Below are 10,941 nucleotides of genomic sequence, written 5' to 3'. Positions count from 1 at the left end.
ACTTCTTTCTTAAATATATTGTATTCCTGACTGTACTTTTTATTATCTTTGTTCATTTCATTAAAGAAAAATATTCCTCTGTAAGTATAATGATGTTGTGCAGTAGTTGTTTTTAATTAATTTAATCCATCACAATAGATCTTCACAGGTTGCAGTGACGTCAGGAGTTTGTATACAAGGCCTACTTCACAATATCTTTGATATCCGATAATAATGCTATTAACAAAAAAGGCATTTGAATTGTTTCAAACAGATAAAATATTACTCCCTAGTTTACCTCACCCTTTAGATAATAGTAGAACTTTATTTTTCAAATTTGATCCTGTACTTACATTTTATTAAGTGTGTTTGCAATAATTGGATCAATTCAAAATAATCCTCATTTAAATGATTTCAGTATAATATTAGACGCTCAATTTCAACATTCGAAATTCATTAATGATCTTGAAAAAAAAACCTTGATCAAATTTGGGCACATGATATCATACAAAGTCCTATATCCAAGCAACATTCTAAAACAAAATGTATCCCTAGAGTTAAAAGTTTTTAATGAGAAAACAATTGGTGGGTTTAAAGTGCGTAGCGCCTAAAAATCCAGAACTGTTTGTAGAACCCGAGAGTACTCTAGATTTTAAAAGTATATTTTGTAGATGGTGGAAGATTGTAAATGGGTAAAGTGTATTTGAATTTCAGAGATTCAACAATCTTCACAAGGAACCCATTAGAGAAGATAGTGTAGATCATAAAAATTTTCTAAGAAACATGTCCCTTTGGTTAAAAACTTGGAGACTCTCTCAATACCTGAGAATTTCTAGGTGTACAAAAATTTAAATCCCCCATTACTACATTGGATGCGTTTTCAATGTTGATCCTATATATATTTTCCATACATAAAGTAGAATATTTACTCTTGAGTAAATTTCAAAACGATAACTTAGAAGCGAGGTTCGGCTGTTATCGTCAAACGAGTGGAGCTTATTATTGTATTATTTATTTGCAAGTCTTAGAGAGTGAGAGAAAGCTTTGATTTAAATGTGCTGTAATATTGCTGGAGTTGAGTGAGGTTTTGGTAGGTATGTGAATATGAGAGTTAGTGTATATGAGTGTGAGGGTGGGTTTGTGGAAAGGGTGAGTGTGTGTTTGATACAAGGGGATAGAAACATCTTAAATTTATAATGTAAAAACAAATATATGATTTATAGTTTATATAATATATGTTTAGTCTCTCTGATTTGATGTTATATGTTAAACTTTTAAATAGTATTCCTTGAGTATGTTGGATTTATAGATAAATATTTGCAATTTGTAAAATATCATAATTACTTATAATCACATCTATATAATAACTAATTTTAGTTTATTTAATCCTGTAATTATTGTTATTAATATCATACTAAATGGGATATGATAAGGTTTGCTGACGATATTGCTATGGTTGCTGAAAGTGAAGAAGAACTGCAAGAGCCCTTACAACTATGGAAAGCATTCTTCAAAATAACTACAGTATGAAGATAAATAAAGACAAAACAAAGCTACTGACTGTAGGCCGAATGCAACACCAGATGAGAGTAGTGATGTCGGGAATACCACTAAAGAACACCAAGGAGTTTCTCTACCTCGGGAGCAAAATAACGTGGGACGGTTGGTCTAAGAGCGAGGTCGACAGCCGTATACATCAAGCTAGACTTGCATTTAATAAAAGGTCCGAAATAAAAGAATCAAATAATATAGACCTAAAACTAAGAATACTCCTAATCAAGACCTATTTATGGAGTATCTTGATGTATGGCTGCGAGACATGGTGCGTATCCGAAAGAGATAAACAGAGACTAGAGGCTTTTGAGATGTGGTCCTATAGAAGACTACTAGGAATTTCCTGGAGAGACCACATTACAAATGAGGAGGTTCTCCAAAGAATCGAAGGTGGAAGGCACCTGCTCAGGACCTTGTCCGAAAGGCGAGCGAGATGGATCGGTCATGTAATACGTCAAGAAGGCCTGCATGTGCAATGGAGGGGATGACCGAGGGAACAAATTCTAGGGGATGCCCACGCCAAGAGTACCTGGAGGACCTATTAGAGGACGTGCGCTGCTCATCATATGTTGACTTTAAATGAGCCGCACAAGACAGGGAGGAATGGAGGAGAAGAATGAAAGGAATTGCTGCCAGCCAATCCCAGGATTGAGACCAGAGAAGAAGAAGATCATACTCAAATAATTTTAAAAAATACATTACATAATAATTTATAAAATAAAAGGTGTATGTTTTTGATTAAATAAAAATAATACATGCAATAACTACATTTTTATTTGTAACTGATCTTGGTGCGTTCTATTCCTTCACAGGGCCAATTTCTAGTGTTTTGGTGAACAAATCATGATATCCTGTAAACAGAAATAAGAGAAAGAAATATTTTTTTCTTTTATTTAGGAAACATTAAGTACTATTACATAGTTTTATAGTATGCAAAATTTTATGTAAATTATGTTTTTAATACCTCTTATGAATATACACATTATTGTTATTCCATTTTGTATTATAATTTTATATGTATTCTTCTCCTTTTTGTAAATCATGAGAAATGGAGTTTATACTCACATAATATATTCTCTATTGCATAATATTTATGTAAATTTAAGATCATAATGAAAAATTCTCAAACGATAACGATACTAAAACGATTTCTTGTTTAGCATTAGGTCTTATACCCATATATATGTAACTAATATAATATTTGTACTTTTATACAAATATGAACTAAACTTTTCTTTTTTAAATATCTCTTTGTTAAACAAAAGAACCAGAATTCACTTTACTTTATGTTTTCTTTAATATTCATTTATGAACTTGTAAATATTATAGTAACAATTTATACTGGAACATCAGAACTTAATATTGCTTACCATATATAAACTCTACAGATTTCTTCTGAAAAATTACAATCATTATACACTTACTTCTTACAGACACCATAATATATACTTATAACTTTCATATGTAATAATATACATAACTAATTATTCTTTTCTCACTTAAAATTCTTATCTATTTTTTATTTTTTTGTCACATTTAATGTTTATATCTTTTTAATTTATGAAAACTTTATTGGTCTTTTTATGTTAAAAAGTTGTTGTTTTTAATACTTATTTTTTATTTTTTTTAAAAAAGAAATATTTGCGTTCTTATGATTTACCCAAATATTTAATAAAATAAAATAAATAAATAAACTACAAACTGTAAGTTCGAAACCAAAATGTCTTCAGCGTTTAACTAATAATTTATGTACCTCACAACACAGTATTGTATAACTTTTAATTCTTTAGGAATATCATCTGCTCCATATCATACAAGTATATGTCCAACCTCTTTGAATCATAATTAAATTCATTTTATTAGTCTGTCAAAATATAATATAGTATTTTACATCGTAACAACAAATATAAAGAATACATTTGTCATTACAAAGCAGACATTGTTATTAATTCATTATTACTCTATTATAGCTATGTAAGTACTCACCTAGAATTTGCATTCATAACTTACAAACCACAAAACATTACTTATATTGACAGGCTGGAGAAAGTACAACATATTTTTTAAAACATTTGAATTTCTGATGCTTTCTTACATTTCGTAAGATTACTTAGCATTAGGTCTTATACGCATATATTATATGTAACTCATATAATATTTGTACTTTTATACAAATATGAACCAAACTTTTCTTCTTTAAATATCTCTTTGTAAAACAAAAGAACCAGAATTCACTTTACTTTACGTTTTCTTTAATATACATATATAAACTTGTAATAATTGTAGTAACAATTTATACTGGAACATCAGAACTTAATATTGCTTACTATATATAAACTGTACAGATTTCTTCTGAAAAATTACAATCATTATACACTTACTTCTTACAGACACCATAATATATACTTATAACTTCCATATGTAATAATATACATAACTACAAACTGTAAGTTCGAAACCAAAATGTCTTCAGCGTTTAACTAATAATTTATGTACCCCACAACACAGTATTGTATAACTTTTAACTCTTTAGGAATATCATCTGCTCCCTATCATACAAGTATATATCCAACCTCTTTGAATCATAATTAAATTCATTTTATTAGTCTGTCAAAATATAATATAGTATTTTACATAGTAACAACAAACATAAAGAATACATTTGTCATTACAAAGCAGACATTGTAATCAATTCATTATTACTCTATTATAGCTATGTAAGTACTCACCTAGAATTTACATCCATAATTTGGAATCCACAATACATTACTTATATTGACAGGCTGGAGAAAGTACAAAATATTTTTTTAATATATTTGAATTTCTGATGCTCTTTTACATTTCACTTGAAAGACTTTTATTCTTTCTTTTTTCACTGCTGGTTTTATATTTTTAAACTTATTTGAATTACTTTTAGAATAGCATTTAAAAATAATATATTGCTTTTTTTACCATAATATGTTATTATTTTTTTAAGATGTTTTTTTAAATTAACTTAAATTTATTGTCTTTTTTTCTTTAAATATCTCTTTTTACAAAGAGATATTTAAAGAAGAAAAGTTTGGTTCATATTTGTATAAAGAACTAATATTTTATGAGTTATATGTATATATATGAGTATAAGACCTAATGCTAAACACGAAATCATTTTAGTATAGCATACTTGAGGATTTTTCATTATAATCCTAAATTTACATAAATATTATGTAATAGAAAATATATTATGTGAGTATAAACTACATTTCTCATGATATAAAAAACGGAGAAGAATACATATAAAATTATAATACAAAATGGAATTACAATAATGTGTACATTCATAAGAGGTATTTAAAACATAATTTGCATCCAGGTAAAAATAGTTTGCTCATATTTATTAGTACATTTTTGTTTTTATGATCAGTATTATTCTGGGAAGTGTTCATTTCAGGGGAGTGTCTGCCTTCCTGGAGGTGGATCTGGTGAGTCCGAAGTAAGTACTGCTGTGGGTATGGTGTCATTGGATTTTTCCATCACAATAGTGAAGGTAGATTTCAGAAAGTCTTGTCTCCCGTCTGTTCTACATTGTATGGCGTTCTGGAATGGTCTTCTGTGGCAGTCAGTAAATATAAATACGTGGCTCGTGTTGAGAAGTTCTTTGTGGATAAAGGTTTTCTTTGGACTGTGGTGGATGCCTGGTGTTTGTCTGATGTCTGCGAGTCTGAGTCGTAGGTCGTTGACGAATGTCCCCTTGTCCTTGCATGTTGAGGCAGTGAAGAAATCGCTCGGAAGCCTAGTAATTTCTGCTGGCAAACATTTGAGTTCGACTCGCACAGCAAATCTAGTAGTACTATCGGGAGAGTATCTACCCTCTCACTACTCATATCTTGATCTGCACTTGGGTGAAAATAATTTTGTAGTATGTACTTATTCTGAAAATAAAATTCACAATGAATATACAGGAAAGTTATTGCAACCTACCTTATGTATCTAAATAAGAACTTATTACTGGTGTTTATGGAGTTGCTATAAAACTAGTTTGAACTTGTCTCAAATATAAATGGGAGCTCATTTACATACCATATTATTTAATTGAATTCGGTGATAAGAATCCTGGAACAAATGTATTAATAAGTCCCAAGTATGTCTATATTTAATCGTTTTTCTGTGCCATTAGTTTACTCATTAAAAACAATGTTTTGAGTATGTCCAATGTTTGCAGACAGGCTGGATTTCCTCCCTAGGGAGTTATCTAGTTCTAAATTTGTTGCAACAGAGAGGAAAAACATTTTCGAGAAGGGAATATGGAAGTCTAGGCACTTACAGGGCTTATGCTCTGTCATAGGCTGGTTTAAGTAGGCATTTTACACATTGTAACATTCTCCATTCTGCCTATGTTTTAACATCACATTTCCTCAACTCTTCCATCTGTTTTCTTTTGTGAAGTCAAAGAGCTGAAACTTTTATCATTTGGGTGAGATTTATTCGCCTGAACCAATTCACCTACGACGCAAATTCAGTATTCCCTTCTCAAAAATGTTTTCCCTCTCAGTTGTAACAAAAATTGTTTATGTTGGTGACTACTCTTTGGTGTTTGTAGCTTTCTAGAATAAATAAATGTAATAATTAATGCAGAAAAAATATTATAGTAATGTTCATACAAGAATTACATTGGTATACTTATTTGTATCCATCGACAAATTTGTTGTATTCATTTCATGTTCAAAGGGCATATTTTATTTAAAATTCATCAAACTTACTCTGTTAAGATTATGTTCCAGGCATTTTTCTTGGCTCTTTAATATTCATGGAGAACTCCTTATTTTAAATCACACCCATGTGACTTTTAATCTGAAATGTTGTGTGTTATTTCATAAAATGTCAACTTCAAAATAGGTTAGGATTTGGTAAGGTAACCTAATAAAAAGTTTGATAATGTCCTTACAAGACAAAATGCGTCACATTTTACACCCTTGTAAATAAAAAAAATAAAAGGATAATTGAATCCAATAAAAGCATTTTACTTTGGATACCTTACGAAATTTTAATATGGAATTCAACCAATTATCTGCAGACACAATAAATAGGTTAGGATTCCTTGGAATCTATTACGTATAAACAATGTTATAATACATGTTTTGAATTAGAAAAATAACATTATGATAGATGCTTAGCTTTTTTCTTGTAGCTTATAAACATTTGCTCTGTTATTTTTATATGATTCTATTGTTATTTACATTTTAGTACATACCTGATATTTCAAGCGTTGTCCCGATATTTCTTCACGAACTTTGTTTCAACTCGACTTTTTAATAGTCTTTGCCCTTCCATTACATAAATCGTCATGATTTTTACAAAATTAATCAATATTTCGACATTTTCAACATTCCGCACCACGTTTGCACTCATTTTGACAGCCAAACGGTCACCGCTTCGCGACAAAAACCGTTCGAAAACAGTTCGCACCGCTGTGACGGCCGTCCTGCAAATGGCGGCACCGTTGCTTCGACGTTACGTTCACGGTCAACGCTCTCTAGGAAACCAGCGCCATTGATTTACATAGTCAACGTTTTAATGACGTCATCCGCCGTCCCGTGACGGCCGCTTTGTGACGGTACCGCTGTCTTAGGAAACCATAGCTTAAGAGAGGATACTATTATATTCTACAACAAGCTTAATAGTATATAAATCTATGCAATATGTCGCAGCAGTCTCCTGCAATGGTCTCTTCCCTTAGAATTGTACACTTCTCCTGAAAATGGCCTTCGCTTTGAAGAACTTAATATGTTCACTGTAATATAAATATTCTTGCCTTTTATAAATTATAAATACCTTTAGAATCCTTAAATTATGATTTCCTTAGAAATGAAATGAGATTACTTGAATTGTCTGATCGTAGAGTTATAGCTGATTTGTTATTCTTATTTAAAATAATGAAATCGATAATTGACAGCCCTGCTCTGCTTGAACTGATTTAAATTCGAATACCCACCCGGTAGGCGTACTAGAAGTAAGGAATTATTTTTTGGAAATGCACTCTCCTATACCCAGTACCCGGGATACATGCGTATGGAAATGAATTAGAACAAATATTTGATATTTTCAATACAAATTCTGTTCATGAATTAAAACGTATTCTCACTCGTTATTTTTTAGTAAAGTAATGGATTTATTTTTAAATATATTATTCAATTTAACTTTGTTTCCTGGAAAACGTGATTTTTAATTTCTTTATTTTAACATGTTAGACATAATTTAAATTGTACATTGGGATATATTGCCAAACGGCAACTTCTTCCAACCAACTGATGATGACGATTTCACTGAATAAAGATATTATTTAGTTAATTTAAGTTTTTATTATTTTTTTTAATTATTTCAATTTTATTTTATTGTTCAAAAAACTTGTAATTTTTTAAGTACTAATGTTGTATTACTTTTTTATTATTATTATTATCTAGTTATTCTCAAATTTACTGTGTTATATTTATATTTAGAACATAAGATTTTCTCATGGTTATTGTTATCTTTTATTTAGAGATGTTATGTTTCTTTTTTACTTTTTTGTTTTTTGTATTATATGCTCACTAAATTTTTTAGTTTTGATTGTTCTTAATATTTTTCATACTATGTACTACATGAATATTGTGCACTGCTGTGATTATTTCTGGAAATTGTTATTTTGTATAAATAAATACATGGTAGGTAAGACGCATGTGGCTTTTCATCCTATTTGCCTACCCTTACGGGGAAATTGCGTGATATCAGAGTCAGCTTAATTTGAGAGGTCGTAAATTTCCGCCGTTCTTGCTAAAGGTGTCGCGATCTGCCTTTTCCTTGAACTTACACATTTTAATTTGTCACATTCCAAAGGAGTCGTGCCCTTTTTATGTAGAGTCGTTTGTGACGTCGGAGCAATTTTGTTTGTTTAAATTTATTCGCTTCATCTACACTCGTGCACATTTTAATAAGACGGGAATTTCGCGTTCCGCTTAATTGTATGTGTAATATCCGCCAGTAAAGAAAATCTTAACCATTTTTAGTAAATTTAATCTAATTAAATGACAATGAGGAACTTCAGCCCTACGGGAACTTAGTTAAAATAAATTAATGTTTTCTCGCGCGCGGTAAAAATTAGAGTATTAAATTGTGCGGCAAAGTTCCTTGATAATGTATGAAAAAAAAAATCAAAACGAACTGCTTCGAGCGACGTCATTGGTTCATATGAAACAACCAATGATAGAAGATGATGTAATAACTTATATTTACATATAAGTTATTAATTTAAAAAAGACGAATTAACATGTACTTGTCCTGGTTTATATATAGGACAAAACGGGAGAGCAATTAAATATAGACTAAAGGAACATTTAGCTTCACATAGATTAAATAACGACATATCAAACTATGCATCACATTTAAATTAATAAAAACATAATTTTGACAAATAAAAAAACATAAAAAATTTACATGTAGGACATAAATAAAAATAAACTATTTATTTTTTACGGACTTATGAAGTCCATTTGACAATGGCAAATGCATTTCTTTATGGCATATACAGGTAAAATTAAAACCAAACATGAAAAAGTAAAGAAAATTAAAGCTAGGACAAAAAAATACTACCTCAAGACAAGATCTATCTTAGTAGAGTCGGTCTATCTTAGTAGTTGTATAAATCGAGAACTTGAACCAAAGTTTTTCCAAATGTCTGAACTGAGGACGGTAACACGATGTTACATCACCACACGTAAAGGAATTTCGTAGCATTTAACACCCCTTTAAGAATGAGAGAAAATCAGGATCTAAATAATAATATTTCACTGTCTCAGCTTTCAATTTTATTTTAGAGGTGACGCAAAGCTGCCAATTTCATAACATTCAGAGTCCCGTTATTTTTGAACAGAAGCGCTGAAAACATTATCAGGTGTCAGCAATTGGGAGACAGAGCGAGGTGCAAACTTCCGCCACCGGGCCACATCCGGAGTGGGCGACCGGAAGCACGTAGCAAGGGGCTGTATCCGGTCCGCGACAACCCCCTTTAAACCTGTCCGCTTCCGGTGTCGATATCGGCCGGAAGACAAGAGTGTCAAATGACGGTTAATGATTTTGTGAAAATTCAGCGTGAAATTTGAGATTTTTAATTAAAACATATTTTTATAATACAAACGCAACGTCTATTCCAATTTTAAATTTGGGCTTTATTTTTTATTTATAAATGCCCATAGGGCTTTCACGCGGAAGAGCACAACATGATGTAAATGAATAATATATCTATTTGTACCCGCCTTAAGCCCTATTTTAAAAAAATATTTTGATGTTTCCTTTTTAATATTTTTTATAGGTGTTACATTTTTTATTTAAAGTTCTTCAAATTTTTGTCGCTGGCAATGCTGTGGACTCCAGATTTCTGAGCTCCGATTTCAATAGGAATACAACAGAGTTACGTTCAACCGTCTATACAATAAAATCGTATTTTATCCACGAAAATGTATATATTTCTACGAAAATTTGAAGTAACTTTGTGGTAACTTGAACATCGTACAAAACCGATTTCTTATGAATATGCATTCGTTCATACGGAAATATAATTTATTTTATAGACAATCGAAGATAACTCTGATACCTTTGTAATGTGAGCCCAGGGCTCCGATTACAATGGGAACTTAATAGAGTTATCTTCTATTGTCTGTGGAGAAAAATCGATATTTATGCACGAAAATGAGTATAGTCTCATGAAAATTTAGTTTCTTCGTCGGTAATATGCTAATCCTGCTTTTCATACGGAAAACTTAATTTTACTTTGTAGATAAAAGTAAAGATAAATGTTAATGAAGTTAATAGTTATCTTCGACGGTCTATAAAATAAAATCGAAATTTATGTACGAAAATGTTTATAGTGACAAAATCAATAATGTTCAGGGGATCCATTTGAGTGTTTTTAGAGTTCAATTGCTTCTCAAAGATTAGATTTTTCAAGTAGGTGATTGGTAATTTTACATTATACGTCCGGTACTTTCAACTTTAATGTAAAGTATAAACGTATTTAAAAAACATTATTAATTTTGTATAAAAAAATCTACTTTAGCAAACAAATGTTTATCGCAGGAGGCTAGCCTGGCGGTTCACAACGGAGCTCTAGTGCCAACTCTAATGTATGGAAGCGAAGTATAGAAGTGGAAAAATGATGATGAAAGCAGGTTGAATGCTGTCGAAATGCGATCCCTCGGGCGAATGTGTGATAAAACGATGTGTGATAGGTGCACAAATGTCGAGATCCGTGAAGTGTGTAAGGCTGAGACACGCATTATCGACAGAATCAAGAAAGGGGTGCTGCGTCGGTTTGGATGTGTAGAGCGAATGGACAGCGAAAGAACGGCTAAAAGGGTCTACGATGCGAATGTTGATGGATGCAGAAAACGAGGAAGA

The 10,941-nt window shown here is 31.1% G+C and overlaps 1 long non-coding RNA gene across 1 annotated transcript; it reads right to left on the bottom strand.

Moving 5' to 3' along the window:
- Positions 1-4,798: 4,798 nt before the first annotated feature.
- On the bottom strand, positions 4,799-6,957 carry LOC148279969 (uncharacterized). The gene is made up of 3 exons (XR_015822735.1): positions 6,764-6,957; positions 6,273-6,363; positions 4,799-5,444 (listed from the first exon to the last, which is right to left on the bottom strand). It is a non-coding gene; the product is annotated as an uncharacterized LOC148279969 (long non-coding RNA).
- Positions 6,958-10,941: the final 3,984 nt, after the last annotated feature.

Source organism: Micrasema longulum, unplaced genomic scaffold (assembly GCF_059751315.1).
Source record: "Micrasema longulum isolate JH-2025_06_02 unplaced genomic scaffold, ASM5975131v1 h1tg000637l, whole genome shotgun sequence".
Classification (NCBI taxonomy): Eukaryota; Metazoa; Arthropoda; class Insecta; order Trichoptera; family Brachycentridae; genus Micrasema; species Micrasema longulum.
Note: the sequence above shows the minus strand (reverse complement) of the source record. Positions and strands in the feature narration are given on the sequence as shown.